Raw genomic sequence first — 17,259 nt, forward strand, 5'->3', positions numbered from 1 at the left:
CCAAATAACTGATGTTTTGTCTCATAAATAAGTTGATTCATATTTTACCAGTTTGAATGTTTTTCTTTGCTATTCAACACTTCAGATAACATTGATTAATAATATAATCATAACAAAATATTAAACTTTTAAATTCTACTTTTAAAAAAGGAAGCAAAAGAAATGAATACATTATTTATATATATCACAATTTTATATGGCTTTTACATCAGTGAAGTGTTAAATATAAAAATAAAAAAGCAGAAACAATACTTCTCCATAACAGTGTTTGCATTCACAGACACAGGCCTACTCACACCAAACCAAGCAAGACCATCTTGGTCAACCACTTTCACAAGAAAAAGACCATGCTGGACAGCCAGGCTCTATTTGTCTTGAGAACAGCATGACCTTTTGCACAGGTTTCCAAAAGGGTTATGCTATGGGGCTTGGTTTAGGCCATATATAAAATATGAATCATGAACCTAATACAAAAAGTAGAAGTCTGAAACACATTAACCTTATTAATATAGCAAGGGAAAAAAATTTGTTTATCAATTAGGCTAATTTGTTGGTGAACCGAGTCAGGATAGCAGCTTAAAAAAAAAACACCAGGATCTAATTAAACATACATGCTTTCCCTCACTGTTCATTTGATATGCATCAATGTGTTATTTTGTCAGCTGAGGTGACAGAAACAGGCTGTAGCTCAGGAAGAGAGGCAGGTGGAGGGGCAGGGGCACAGATGAGAACTAGGTTGGTAACAATGTGATTATAAGCGCAACAAAGATATTTGTTTTGTTTTGCATTGACTGATGTTTCACTGGTGTTGTAGCCAATTTTTATATGTGTTATGTTTTTTGTTGGTGGTAAGTTGCATGGGGGTGACGTTCTTCCACCTGCACACTAGGGGGCATAGGAAGGGCATTATGGTTGTGGAGGCTATATGAGTAAGACACAGGTGAACCAGTAGCCAGGGGAATTACGATCAGGAGAAGCCACATAGTTTTTCAACCGTGCATGCATGCAGGTGTGGATGTTTGTCATGTTCAGCTACTAGCACCATGTTTAATGTTGCTTGCATATGAGCTCAATAACATCAGTAATACAAGCAGCAGTGTTTGTAAGTAATTCTACTCCTCATAAAATAAAGTGTTAATCGAGTGCCGTGGCAGACCTGATAACTTGCACCATTACGCGTTGGAGACGACTTCAAATTCCCTCAAATGTTTTTTTTTGTGGTACGATCGCCACTACAACTGGTATATTAAGAAGTCTGTTAAGCACTCATCATACATGGATTTAATAAAGTAGGCATAAAGTGGTTGCTACCCTTATGAGTGTGTAGATACAATGTGGTTAAATGTGTATTGTGATCAGGGCCGGCTTTGCCGACAGGCAACACATCTGCTGGACGGGGCGCAAAATTGCAGAATTAATTAAATGTATGTATCGTATTATGAAAGCTGCGCACACGCTGTACACTTTTACTGTGCACTGTCCACACACTGCTTGTATTTGTCCATTTCTTTTACTTGTCCATTTAGATTTGACCATTTAGATTTACAATCCTAAAAAACGGCTGAGTCACTCTGACAGGAAGCTGTCAAACTCAGCTGCTCAGCAACCGGGAGTGGCGCGAAAACATCTGACAGCTGGTTTTAGCGCTATGAGCGCTATGATGGGGTAAATGAAAACACGTAATAAAATGAAAACACTAACTGCTTTTTCTTGAGGTGAGATCTTAATGCTTCTCTATTGTTTTCTACTGTATCCTTCAGGTTGTTGCTTTTAAAGAGTTGTTGTGTTAACATTTAAAATGAAAAAGGAATAACTATGGAATAACTGAGGAGTTTCTTTTCCCCCCTGGGGGTGGGGTGGGGGGGTGGGGTGTTCTCTCGCCTTGGGCACCAAATAACCTAGAGCCGGCCCTGATTATGATGCATTTTTAAGAAACCTGATCCAGCTGTACAGAAATAGACAGAGTTGCAGTCAGAGTGATAACAAGATATGAGTGCCGCATTTGACACTGTTGACCATAATATCCTTATTTTCCCCATCTAGAACATTGTGGCGGGATTAAAGGAAATGCACGGAAATACAGTAGTTTCTCTTATCTGTCAAAAGTTTTTCAGTTAGTCTTGGAGAATTTTCTTCTGCTCCCCTCAAGTTTGGTGTCCCTCAGGGGTCTATTTTAGGTCCTGTACTATTTTCTTTTTACATGCTTCCGTTGGGTTCTTTTTTTAAGGAAACATGGTGTTTCTTTTAATTGTTTTGCAGATGACACACAATTATCTATACACGTTGCATTTAGATCATTAAAATAGGTCCCAATATGTTATTACATACTGTTTTTGTCATGTTTTGTCATTGTCAGCACTGTAGCATACTACTCTGAAACATTTTGTTGCTTATTGTATACTGTTTAACACACTATTCTTTAAAAAATAGTAAGCAGTATATACTGTATACTGGGCAGTAGGCAATATGTTAGTATGCGATTTCGAACACAGCCAATGACACAAATCAGACTAGAGAGATTTAAATGAGGTGCTAGTTGTTTGTTTATTGTGGATAAAAAAAAAAAAAAACTTTTATAAAATCTAATGAGCTTACCAAATTGTAGACTTTTACATATTTTACAATGCTTTAATAATGTAAAGCTTTATGTGATGCACTGCTGAGACTATTAAACACAGGCGCTCAACATAATAAATATAATAAAACATAGAGAGATTCTTGAAGCTCAGAATGAATAAGAACTTTATTGATAAAGGCAAGCAAATACAGATGACAAATATATAGAAGTAAAAAAGAGAGTTCTGTGTCGCAAATGAGAGAAATATAAACAAAAAAGCTTTTCAAATTGGATTTTAAAAAATACACTGAAAGAGAGTGTAAGCTCAAGTAATCATCAGTAATAATAATGCAATACATCCTAAAAAAATTAACATGCAAAGCCATAAATGGATAAATTTCACAAATATTTATACATGAAATATTTTGTGAGAAATTGCATCATCAGTCATGTACCTGATGTGTGAATCTGTGCTTGATCTTATTCAGCTCTTCTGGATCTGATGTCATAAACCAGAAGAATGACAGTAGCCACGCCCACCAGAGCAGAGAGGACCAATCGGATCACAGCTTCAGTAGAACCACAGCAGTGGACAGAGTCTGAGGAATAAAAACACCAAACTGAGATCAGATCAGTCAATAAACATTAATATCAGCGCCGACATCAACTAATATCAGCGCTGCTGTACCTGCAGATGTGTGACAGAGCTGAGTGATGTCCAGATGTTGAGTCTGGTTGCTGATGGGATTGTTGAGCACACAGCTGTAGCTGTTTTTATCCTGATATTCCACCTCCAGAGGTAGAGAGAGACTGATGCTGAGATCAGACACGCTGATGCTGGACAATAAACTGTTTCCTTTGTACCAGGAGAGAGTCACATGACCCACATTCACCACTGAACACAGCAATGAACAATTCTGCTGTGAGGATGAGGATGAAGAACAGTTTCTGCTGATGACAGGAACAGGCAGACGAGCTGCAAATATGAGAGAATATGGGATGAATTTATCAGCTGAAAACAAGTAGAAGAGGAAGAAACACTGAGAGGAACCAAGACTGCTCAAATGTGTTTTACAAAATAAAAAAATGGATTCTATAAATATAAAATTAGTCTAATTAGTCATTTTAACTAATTAGCCATGATAAGACACTTCTTCAGACTAACTTTAATGCTGCAATCTGTCCCTCTGTTTAACGATTTCAGCTATTAAAGTGTTTTCATTTCCAAACATGCACTGAATCAGATCATCATAATCTATTTCAGTAAGATCAGAGTCTAGAGTGACTGAATCTCCCTCGTTCACTGACACTGGCTTCAGTACATCTGTATCAACAAACACACAGAGAAAAAGCCGAAACAGGGATTGTCACACATTAAGAATTTTAAATAACTTGATGGTTTACTAAAGCAAACAGTTTGCAGTTTAATTTTCAAGAGAATAATAATAATATAATAAAACAACAGAACAGACAGAAAATGTTGTGTGGATGAATAAATGCATCATTCATCATTATAATATAAAACAGTTACAACTGATATTTAAATCACCATAGACACTGAGACGGAAAAGCATCTCCATTAATTTGCTCTGTAGTCGATAATCATCAGAGTCTGTGGTTGTGATGTTAGTGATGGTCAGAGATCCAGTTTTATCGTCCAGCTTCAGTCTGTCTCTGAATCTCCCGTCAAGAACATCATCATTTACAGTCATGCTGCCAGTCTGTTTATTGATTTCAGCTATTAAAGTGTTTTCACTTCCAAACATCCATCGAATCACATCATCGTCCATTATTTCAGTACGACCAGAGTTTAGAGAGACGGACTCTCCCTCTATCACTGACACTGACTTCTGTCCTGTATCAGCAGACACACAGAGAACAAACAGAAACAGCGTTCGACACGTATAAAAAGAATTTGATGGTTTACTAAAGTTAATAGTTTTAAGTTTAAAACTGAATAACATTACACAACAAAAGCATTAATAATTGCGTCTTTGTGCTTATTAAAATATAAACATAAAGATGAAGTAAATGAAGTGAAACAAATATTTAACTGACCACAGACAGTGAGATTGAAACTCTTGCTCATAATATTGGTCTGTAGATAATAACGTCCAGCATGTTCAGTTGTGATGTCTGTGATGGTCAGAGATCCTGTTTGTTTGTCCAGCTTCAGTCTGTCTCTGAATCTCCCGTCAAGAACATCATCATATACAGAGAAACTGTTGGTTGGTTTATAGATTTCAACTATTAAACTGTCTTCAATCATATACATCCACCAAATCCAATAATAATTCATTATTCCAGTAAGATCAGAGTTCAGAGTGATTGAATCTCCCTTCTTCACTGATATTTCTTCTGTATCACCAAACACACAGAGTGAGTTCAAATGAATAAAATCATGTGACAAAAGAACAGACAGAAAGCAAGAAAAATTGTGTGTGGATTAATAATTTTGTCTTTACATTAAAACATAAAACAGGTGAAACTGATATTTACCATAGACACTGAGATGGAGACGGAAAACCTTAGTTAAACAGTTCATCAATAGTTCATAACGTCCAGTATGCTCAGTTGTGATGTTAGTGATGGTCAGAGATCCAGTTTGATCGTTCAGCTTCAGTCTGTCTCTGAATCTCTCATCAAGAACATCCTCATATACTGAGAATCTGTCGGCCGTTACATTGATCTCAGCTATTACATGTCTATGTTCAAAACTCCACCGAATCAATTTAATATACATAATTTTTGCAAGCTCATTGTGTAGAGTGACAGAATCTCCATTCTTCACTGACACATCATCCACTTCTGTTTAACAAAACACACAGAAAACACAGTTACACAGAGATTAAAGAATCTAACTTAAAGGGTTAGTTCACTGAAATGTCATTAATAACTCACCCTCATGTCGTTCCAAACCCGTAAGACCTCCGTTTATCTTGGGAACACAGTTTAAGATATTTTAGATTTAGTCCGAGAGCTCTCAGTCCCTCCATTGAAGCTGTGTGTACGGTATACTGTCCATGTCCAGAAAGGAAGAAAAACATCATCAAAGTAGTCCATGTGACATCAGAGGGTCAGTTAGAATTTGTTGAAGAATCAAAAATACATTTTGGTCCAAAAATAGCAAAAAAATACGACGTTATTCAGCATTGTCTTCTCTTCCGTGTCTGTTGTAAGACAGTTCAAAACAAAGCAGTTTGTGATATCCGGTTTGAGAACGAATCATTCGCTGTAACCGGATCTTTTTGAACCAGTTCACCAAATCGAACTGAATCGTTTTAAACTGTTCGCGTCTCCAATACGCATTAATCCACAAATGACTTAAGGTGTTAACTTTTTTAATGTGGCTGACACTCCCTCTGAGTTAAAACAAACCAATATCCCGGAGAAATTCATTTACTCAAACAGTACACTGACTGAACTGCTGTGAAGAGAGAACTGAAGATGAACACCGAGCCGAGCCGGATAATGACTCGTTCACGAGTCAAGAACCGTTTCTGTCAGACGCGTCCGATTCGAGAACCGAGGAGCTGATGATACTGCGCATGTGTGATTCAGCGTGAAGCAGACTGACACACAGAGCGTCTGAACCGAACTGATTCTTTTGGTGATTGATTCTGAACTGATCCTGTGCTAATGTTATGAGCCCAGGTAAACCGAAGTCTTGAATCAAGGCCAATTGAGTTATTAAGTCAAGCGCAAATGAACCGATGAACCGTTTTCTTCAACCGGTTTATTGAATCGAACTGTCCGGAATAACTACTGGTGATCCGAAAACCGATGCAACCGGTTCTTGACTCGTGAATGAGTCAGTGATTTGTTCATTATCTGGCTCGGCTCAGTGTTCATCTTCAGTTCTCTCTTCACAGCAGTTCAGTCAGTGTACTGTTTGAGTAAATGAATTACTCCGGGATATTGGTTTGTTTTAACTCAGAGGGAGAGTCAGTCACATTAAAAAAGTTAACACCTTAAGTCATTTGTGGATTGTGGAGACGCGAACCGTTCAAAACGATTCAGTTCGATTTGGTGAACTGGTTTAAAAAGATCCGGTTACAGCGAATGATTCGTTCTCGAACCGGATATCACAAACTGCTTTGTTTTGAACTCTCTCACAACAGACACGGAAGAGAAGACAATGCTGAATAAAGTCGTAGTTTTTGCTATTTTTGGACCAAAGTGTATTTTCGATGCTTCAACAAATTCTAACTGACCCTCTGATGTCACATGGACTACTTTGATGATGTTTTTCTTACCTTTCTGGACATGGACAGTAGACCGTACACACAGCTTCAATGGAGGGACTGAGAGCTCTCGGACTAAACCTAAAATATCTTAAACTGTGTTCTGAAGATAAATGGAGGTCTTACTGGTTTGGAACGACATGCGAGTGAGTTATTAACAGTGTTGGGCAGTAACGCGTAATGCCTTACTGTAACGCAGTTACTTTTGACAGTAACTAATACTGTAATGCATTAATTTTTAAATAAATTAACTCCGTTACCGTTACCATATGGTGCATTGTCCATTGCTTTTTAAAATATTTATTAATTTTGACTGAAGTGCAGCCTAACCTGTTTGCAGCAGCGACGCATTGTAGGATTGGTGGATGCCAACCACTGTAAACACAGTGTAAGCACTGTGGGCGTGTTTCCGTTTATTCAAGTATGTCAAGTATTTCACTTTAGTTGAGCATAAAGACAAAAACCTTTTAGTCAAATGTAAGCTGTGTCTTTCTGGTTCTAATGTCCTATCCTAGCCCACGAATTTCCAATCCGTGCGCTCAGATTTTGTAAACCCTACCCTCAGTTTTTGAATCTGTACCCACGAATTCATAATCTGCGCGCACACTTTCGCAATCCGTTCCCGTGGATTTGTAAACTGTAGCCTACTCACGGATTCATGCAGCAAGCTCCTACGTGTTAACATACAGTTTTAATGAATATTATTATGTGGAATGGGTCTACAGCAAAGTGTCTTAAGTGATTCTCTGTATGTTTTCTCATTCAGGTGAAACATTGTTGAAAACATGCAGCCTGTCTCTACTGTGGAGTCGCCGGCTTTCAGTCAGCTCCTTAGCATGATAACATAGATTTCATTTTTAAACAGCATTTATATATATGTGTGTGTATGTATGTATGTGTTGGAGCCATCTCATTGTAATTTGTGTTTGTGACACTAGAGGGCATATGAGTATTTTTGAGTACATTTAAGCCAGTAGGCAGTGACAGGCAGCGCATTTATTAGGCTGTTGTCTTTTTAAGCAAAAATACTGTACATTTGTGTTTTCTTTGTCATCTGTTTACGTTCACGTAAGACAAAAACGGCTGCGTTTATGATGATATACTGATGTAGTTTTCTGTATCGTAGTTTTGACTCGGAACAATCTTTTCTACAGTTAAAATACACCGAACAGTCTGAGAACGGACTCAAACCGGGACCCGCAGCGTGTCCGCCGACCGCTGCTCTCTGTGCACGCGCTTGTGCTTCATGTGGGCTGCACACATACAGTCGTGGCCCAAAGTTTTGAGAATTACATAAATATTAGTTTTCAAAAAGTTTGCTGCTAAACTGCTTTTAGATCTTTGTTTCAGTTGTTTCTGTGATGTACTGAAATATAATTACAAGCACTTCATACGTTTCAAAGGCTTTTATCGACAATTACATGACATTTATGCAAAGAGTCAGTATTTGCAGTGTTGGCCCTTCTTTTTCAGGACCTCTGCAATTCGACTGGGCATGCTCTCAATCACCTTCTGGGCCAAATCCTAACTGATAGCAACCCATTCTTTCATAATCACTTCTTGGAGTTTGTCAGAATTAGTGGGTTTTTGTTTGTCCACCCGCCTCTTGAGGATTGACCACAAGTTCTCAATGGGATTAAGATCTGGGGAGTTTCCAGGCCATGGACCCAAAATTTCAACATTCTGGTCCCCGAGCCACTTAGTTATCACTTTTGCCTTATGGCACGGTGCTCCATCGTGCTGGAAAATGCATTGTTCTTCACCAAACTGTTGTTGGATTGTTGGAAGAAGTTGCTGTTGGAGGGTGTTTTGGTACCATTCTTTATTAATGGGTGTGTTTTTGGGCAGAATTGTGAGTGAGCCCACTCCCTTGGATGAGAAGCAACCCCACACATGAATGGTGTCAGGATGCTTTACTGTTGGCATGACACAGGACTGATGGTAGCGCTCACCTTTTCTTCTCCGGACAAGCCTTTTTCCAGATGCCCCAAACAATCGGAAAGGGGCTTCATCTGAGAATATGTCTTTGCCCCAGTCCTCAGCAGTCCATTCACTATACTTTCTGCAGAAGATCAATCTGTCCCTGATGTTTTTTTGGAGAGAAGTGGCTTCTTTGCTGCCCTTCTTGACACCAGGCCATCTTCCAGAAGTCTTGTCCTCACTGTGCGTGCAGATGCGCTCACACCTGCCTGCTGCCATTCCTGAGCAAGCTCTGCACTGGTGGCACTCCGATCCCGCAGCTCAATCCTCTTTAGGAGACCATCCTGGCACTTGCTGGACTTTCTTGGACGCCCTGAAGCCTTCTTTACAAGAATTGAACCTCTTTCCTTGAAGTTCTTGATGATCCTATAACTTGTTGATTAAGGTGCAATCCTAGTAGCCACAATATCCTTGCCTGTGAAGCCATTTTTATGCAACGCAATGATGGCTGCACGCGTTTCTTTGCAGGTCACCATGGTTAACAATGGAAGAACAATGATTTCAAGCATCACCCTCCTTTTAACATGTCAAGTCTGCCATTCTAACCCAATCAGCCTGACATAATGATCTCCAGCCATGTGCTCGTCAACATTCTCACCTGAGTTAACAAGACGATTACTGAAATGATCTCAGCAGGTCTTTTAATGACAGCAATGAAATGCAGTGGAAAGGTTTTTTGGGGATTAAGTTAATTTTCATGGCAAAGAAGGACTATGCAATTCATCTGATCACTCTTCATAACATTCTGGAGTATATTCTGGAGCTTTAGTGATAAATCACAGGACAGCGCTAACAACTAGTTTCTGTCTTCCTCTGTTCGCGCGATCTTCATAGCTCCTGTTTATATGAGTGTTCGTGCCACAATGCAGCTGCGCGAACATGGAAGCTCGATATAAGAATACACATCCGTTCATCTAATCACTTGAATGTCCAAACCATAAAACAAATACAACTGACAAAGTTTAGTGAAGACGCAAGGCTCACCGCTCACGCACCATCACTATGTGTTGAACCGGCGTTCACCTCCGTGTTTTGCTTTTATGCCACTGACTGGACGGAGCAGAGTCATGTGGCTACACACGCGCTAGTATGCTTTTAAGGGTGAAGTTTTATGAATTTCGGTTTTGATTATTTTTCGATTAATCGTCCAGCCCTTATATATATATATATATATATATATATATATATATATATATATATACACACACACACACACGTATGTATGTTTCTCGAAATTGATTCTGAATAATTCAGATTGCTTTCATTTATTTATTTCAAAATGTTTTGTGTTATGTTGTCCATTGTTGATAGTTTTCATACTTAAGCTGTGAAAAGAACATTTTTAAGGGCTCAACACAACAGCTTTTATGATGCAGAAGCCACTTTAGTTTTTGATTCTGAATATATTATTCAGGTGTTTTGTTATTTATTTCAGAAATCATTGTGATATACAATATTCAGTTTGTGCTGGTCTGACTTAATCAAAATAGTGTTTCAAAATTACTTTCTGTTTTACTTTGTGTTGGTATAGACCATAACGCATAAAAGCGCATTAATGGGGACATTAAAGAAAGCTCTTTAAAAAATAACCAAAAAGTTACTTTTAACAGTAATGCATTACTTTTTGGTGTAAGTAATCAACAAAGTAATTGAGTTACTTTTTTAATTAAGTAACTAGTAACTGTAACTAGTTACTATTTCTTAGTAACAAGCACAACACTGGTTATTAATGACATAATTTTCATTTTTCGATGAACTAACCCTTAAAACTAATGCTGTTAGATATTTCACTTTCATATATATTTTCATCAGTTCCTAAAACCTAAAACAGACCTGAATTCAAATGTGCTCTCACAGTGAAATAATAGTTCAGCTATATGTATAAATCTCTAAATTGAATCAGCCATTTATTACATGGTTTCAGAACAGAAGCAACAGAAGCCATAAAAAATTAAACTCACCAACCAGACGCCACAAACACAAAAAGAACAAAAATCTGTCAAACATCCTCAATGGTTTGAGTTCACAAATATGAAGACAAACTCTTCAGATCTGGTTCAGTAATAAAATGACAGATGAGCTGATGAGAGACTGATCTGTAGTAAAGACATGAGAAACTCTACTGTCGGCTGAAATAACTGCACAGTGCTGGTGTTTGTGACCACTGGGCGAATGTGTGATTGCTTTTTGCAGCGCTTTTTACACTCTGAAGTGTCACTTTAAGGACCAGGCTTCAGATTCCTGTAGATCCTGTTCGATGGTGTTATTTTCAAATGTCTCCTGTGAAGTTCTCATAAGATAAAAATGTTACTTCAGTGAGTTTTAAACTGTGATACTGTGAGATTCAAAAATATAATTGAAATACTATTATATATTTGTATATTTTCCTTTTTTTTATTTTAATTTCAGATATTTTTAAGTAATTTCATTTTGTGTTTTTGTGATTTTTTTTTTGATTTTTTTTTTTGATTTATTTTTTTTAGTAGATTTATTTTATTACATTATTTTTATATATATTTGTCAGTTTTAGTTGTTTTAGTACATCAAGTTAAACTAAATTAAAATGAAAAATGGTCTCTTTTCCAACTAGCTTCAGATTCTTCAGGTTTCATTATTCATTACCTCAGGAATAGCAATCGAGCCAGAGTAGGTGATGGGTAAGCTTTGAGGCCACAGTGACCGTTTGTGGTGCCCAAACGAAGTACAAAAAAAGTATAGCCTACATGACAAGCTTGTTAATATTGTGAGATGAATGACTTAAATGGGTAAAACGGGCAAAATCTTATATGACGGGTTTTTATTTCAGTTTAACGTGGGGGGTTGTTTGGGCTGAGTGAGTTAAGTTTGCAATCTGTGATCGCGTACATTTGTTGAACTTCGCAAAAGAATGCAATCGCTTTCTTATGCATTGTGTTTTTTTTTTGGGTTTCACTTTCATCGTATACAATGCATGTTTCCAAGATTCGGAATAGGAGGCATCAATTACTGTCGAAGATTTGTGCCAGAATTAGGTCAAACAGCTTTTTGAGCTAATAGCATTTTTTTAATGCAACTTCCAAAAAAAAACACTGACAGCAGCAGAAAATGCTCAGAAATTGTAAGATCTACTCCTTAATAATAATAATAATAACAATAATTATAAAGCAATTAAATAAGCAAATAAACATGCTAAAAAGTTCTAGGTTTGTGGTTGTTATGGTTATTTTCTCAGGCTCCTATATATATTTATGTTCAGTTTTACTTTAATTGAAAAGAAAAAACTATTCATTGCCATTAATCCTACCCCACCCAATCACACTGTGCTACGACAAAATCTTACTACAACACACACAAAAAGATCAGCAAGACCACCTTTACATTATATCAATTTATTAAGAACCATTTGAACTCTTTCAAAAGACTTTGCTAATAGAAAAAAAATAGTTAAAGTTAAAAATATAGCACTTTTTTATATAAAATATCAATTAAATTAAATGCATTTGATTAAAGCAGATATATTTATAAGTTAAACATTTTCGGTTTAGTACTGATATTACAATCAAGAGAGCTCAGTAATGCTTGCAGTTGCTTGTAAAAATCCTGTTTTATTTCTTTAAAAAAAAATTGTATTTTTGAACAGAAAATGTAATCATTTAAAATGTATGCATCAGAGAAATAAGCCATATTTACAGTTCTGTCTTTGAACTTCTAGATTTGCGGTATCTCTAACATCACTGTTGAAGAGTAATGAGCTGCTGAAGTGAATTTACTTATTGTAGAGTTAATGAAAGTTATCATGTGCAATTTAATGTTTGAAGTGGATGCCATAAAAGAAATGGGGGATTTCTTCTGTGGACATGCGCCATGTAACTAGATATTATTCAAGATCCAGCCTCTTATGAAGACATCAGAGGATGCCAACTCTGAATCAGTATGCAAAACTGACAAATTTTAATCATTATGACCATAACATGTAATCATTGCCTTAATCTTGTTCATCATTTCTGCTGTCATGAACTAATTGCATGATTACCTGCATCTACATTGATATTATTTGGAATCTCTCTGATAAAACTTTATTCTTAACTTTAATGGATAAACAAGCATCCTCTCCAAAGCTGCTTTGCAACTAAATATATTGTGAAAAACTCTTTACAAATAAATGAAAATTGAATGAATCTCCCAACATCACTCATGCCTGAAGAACATTTTTAGAACTTTCTCCAAACTAAAGCCCTAATATTGTCATGAAGGAGACTCTCGCTGTTCCTCTTGCTCACCACCAGAGGGCACTCTCACTTGAGTTTTGAACTACAATCTGGTCTACACACACACACACACACACACACACATCTGGAATACCACTGTGCATTACCTTGGACTATCTCTCTCTTATGGATTGCCTGTGAAAGCATGCTAAAACTGCTTTTCCTCAAAGGACTTAGTCTTGAACTTCAATCCAAACTGGTGTTCAGGGACGAGGGAAGATTTCTTAACCAATTGATTGAACTGGCTATTCAAATTGACAACCTCATTCAATCTCATCGCCTTACTAGAGAGATTCCTGTTGCATCAGTCATGCTGTTGCAAGCACTTCTTCGTCTCCTTCTGAGGTATCTGTGCAACTTGTATATTGATCTCCTACCATGTACAACACCTCCCAAGGGCCGTGTCTTCACTTCATCACTACCAGAATCTGAAGCTAAGTAGAAATATATCAAGGAGGAAGTTGATCTCCAAATAGCATACAATCTCATCCACATCAAAGAGGGAGATGGATGGAAGACAGCTTTCTCTACCTGTACAGGGCACAATGAATGTTCTTGTGGTGCCCTTTGACATTGTTAACAGTGCTTCTTGGTTTCAGTCATACATCAATCATATCTTTGAGAAGAGCTGAATATCTTTGCCTGAACAGGTTTGGGCTTGAATTATATAATTTTACACGGTCTCTTGTCTAGGCTCGGGCTTGCACTTCGGTTTGCGAGGTTAATGAGCAGTCATGTGATTTCATTTCGATTAGCGAGAAAAAGATCCGAAAATGGATGCTGAGTAGGTGAAATGGAGGCTTGCCTCTGGCGATTACGTTTTAGTTACACCAGCAACTAAAGCAAAGTGTTAAAAGTTTTGACCATGTTTATAATGAGAATTATGAGCCAGTAATGTTGCTGGATGCACCATCAGAGAACCCTGCAACACGCTGAAACCATCTACAGTGGATTCAATCATTTTCCTCAAATTATAACTAAATATTATTTGATTCTTAAATGCATAATGTAGACAGAGTATATAGGCTAATATTGGCATTGATATTGATAATGGCTGTCAATCAAAATGTACTTGTCGGGCTCGGGCCGAAATCTGTCGGGCTCAGGTCATGTCGGACCTAACTTTCAACTTCATCAGTGGACTATTTGTTACATCTGGGGTGGAAAGAAGGCAAAGAATCCAATAGCGAGTTAAATGACAGAGGTTTATTATACTCAGGCACTCGTGAAAAGATAATGTCAGTTTCGCTGGACAAAGCACAGACTAGTGAAGACGGGCTCTGAGGCAGGCAACATGGCTGGGTGAGAGACAGGTTAATATAGCCCCGGTAATGAGTGCAGCAGGTTGTGGTGATCAGAGTGATGGGTAATCAGTAACCACGCCTCCAACACAACCGCACGCACAGAAAAGTTGAGACAGTGAATTCATGAACCGTGACAGTACCCCTCCCCCTAGGAGCACCTCCTGGAGCTTCCAGGAGGACCTACCTGTAGATTGTAATCATCAATAAGGGAGAGGTCCAGTATGTCCCTAGCAGGAACCCAACTTCTCTCCTCCGGACCGTAACCATCCCAGTCCACCAAGTACTGAAATCCGCGTCCCCTCCGCCTCGAGTCCAGAATACGATTGACCGTATAAGTAGGCTACCCATCTACGAGATGCGGCGGGGGTGGGGGGGCTGAACTGGGACAGGTGGGTTAATATGGGAGTGAAAAATAGGTTTCAATTTGGAGACATGGAATGCGGGGTGAACCCTCCTGTACGCAGGAGGTAGTTTGAGGCGGACCGTCACCGGACTAATGATTTTGGTGACAGTGAATGGACCAATAAATTTGGGAGCCAGTTTATTACTCACGGAATGCAGAGGAATGTTCTTGGATGAAAGCCACATTTTTTACCCACGATGTATACAGAAGGCTTAGACCGGTGGCGATCGGCTTGGGCCTTGGTGCGTCTTCCCACCTGGAGCAGAGTCTCGTGGGCTCTGCTCCATGTGTGATGACACCTATGGACAAAGGCGTGAGCGGAGGGGCCTGCGACCTCGGATTCTAGACTGGGAAAAATTGGTGGCTGGTAACACTGGCAACAAGTTATCTGCGTACTCAACCCAAGAAATTTGCTGACTCCAGGAGAAAGGGTTCTTAGAGACTAAACATCGCAACACTCTCTCAAGATCCTGGTTGACCCGCTCGGTTTGGTCATTGCTCTGGGGATGGAAACCCGAGGACAGACTAACCAAACCCCCTACTAATTTACAAAATTATCGCCAAAATTTGGATACAAATTGGGGCCCCTATTCGGAGACCACGTCCATTCGAAGGCCATGTAAACGAAAGACGTGATCTACGACAGCCACCGCAAAACGACCGTCTTGCCCTGGGAGGGCGGTAATAAAATCTAGAGCGATATGTTACCAGGGTCTCGAAGGAACAGACAGCGGCTGGAGTAACCCATCTGGGGAGCGATTGGAATTCTTACCCATGGCACAAACCGAACACGCCAAAACAAACTCCCGGATGTTGCAAGCCATACCAGGCCACCAGAACCGTTGCTTAACCAAAAACTTAGTTCTATTAACTCCTGGATGACAAGCTACATTGGAACCATGGCCCCATCTAATAACGTCGGATCAAACTCACTCAGGCACAAATAATTGACCCGGTGGACTTAGAATAGTCGTTACCCCTTCTAAGGCTATCATGACCTTTAATTCGATCTCCCAACTGAGTGTGGAGATGACTAGTCTCTCAGGAAAAATACACTCAGGAGTAGACGGGCGTTCAGAACAGTCAAAAACATGTGATAAAGCATCGGGTTTGGTGTTCTAACCCGGGTGGTACAACAGAAAAAAAACTAAATGTCCGAAAAAAAGGGCCCACCGAGTCTGCCTAGAATTGAGTCTTTTAGCCGATCTGATGTATTCCAGATTCTTATGATTGGTCCATACTATAAAAGGAACCCCCCGACGCCTTCTAACCAGTGACGCCATTCTTCCAATGCAAGCGTGACCGCCAACAATTCCCTGTTGCCAATGTTGTAATTGCGTTCGGCTGGTGATAAGCGATGGGAATAAAACGCGCATTGGATTCATTTTGTCGTCCGAAGAAGAGCACTGGGAGAGAACTGCACATACCCCCACCTCTGACGCATCCACCTCCACCACGAAGTGACTTGATGGATCAGGGGCCACAAGAATGGGAGCTGAAACAAAGCAGCTCTTCAGTTTGGAAAATGTAGATTCGGCTACACCAGACCACCGGAACGTCGTTCTCGGGGAGGTCAATGCTGTCAGAGGCGCGGCTAGTTGGCTGAAATTACGAATGAAATGTCTATAAAAATTGGGAACCCCAGAAACCTCTGCAGGGCCTTGCGGGAATCTGGGCTTGGCCAATCCACCACAGCCTTAACCTTGTTGGGGTCCATGCGCACTCCCTCGGACAACACAATGTACCCCAAAAATGGAACTGACTGTGCGTGAAAAATGCATTTCTCCACCTTGACAAAAAGCCCATTCGCTCGCAACCTCTGGAGCACTAGTCTGACGTGCCGAACGTGTTCCTGGAGAGAAGAAAATATCAGTATGTCATCCAGGTAGACAAAAATGAACTGATCTACCATGTCTTTCAACATGTCATTTACTAGTGCTTGGAAGACAGCAGGGGAGTAGGACAGCCCGAAAGGCATGACCAAATATTCAAAAGAAAGACATATAAAGACATAGTCCCTCAGTTCGTCAACGCTCTCTCTCCTCCCGGGAAAGCCGAGCTCTACCCACCTGCATGGGCTCGGGATCGCTGGATGGGCTGACTGTGTCTTTGGCTAGAAGGCCCAATGGCTCGACTTGTCTTCTGGCTTGGGAGCACTGTTCCAATTGAGATTGCTGTTCCAACCTCGAGTCGACCCGTAACGCTAACTCCATCAGCCCATTCAAATTTTTGGGAAGTTTCAAGGTGTAAATTTCACATTGGACACGGTCAGCCAGCCCATGCAGGAATCTGTCCCACTGCACCTCCTCGTTCCAGTCGCACTCGGCAGCCAGGGTGCGAAATTGTATCATGTAGTCAGAAACTGAAAGCTTGCCTTGGTGGAGATCAGAGAGTCTGTGGGCCGCCTCGGTACCTCCAGTCATTTGTAATAATTGCGGAGGTTGTCTGTGATCTTAATCCCGTGCAAATCGGCCATGTTTGTAATTTATAAACACCAGTAATTTCAAAATCACACAAGGTCCCC

This window comes from Carassius carassius, chromosome 48 (assembly GCF_963082965.1).
Source record: "Carassius carassius chromosome 48, fCarCar2.1, whole genome shotgun sequence".
Classification (NCBI taxonomy): Eukaryota; Metazoa; Chordata; class Actinopteri; order Cypriniformes; family Cyprinidae; genus Carassius; species Carassius carassius.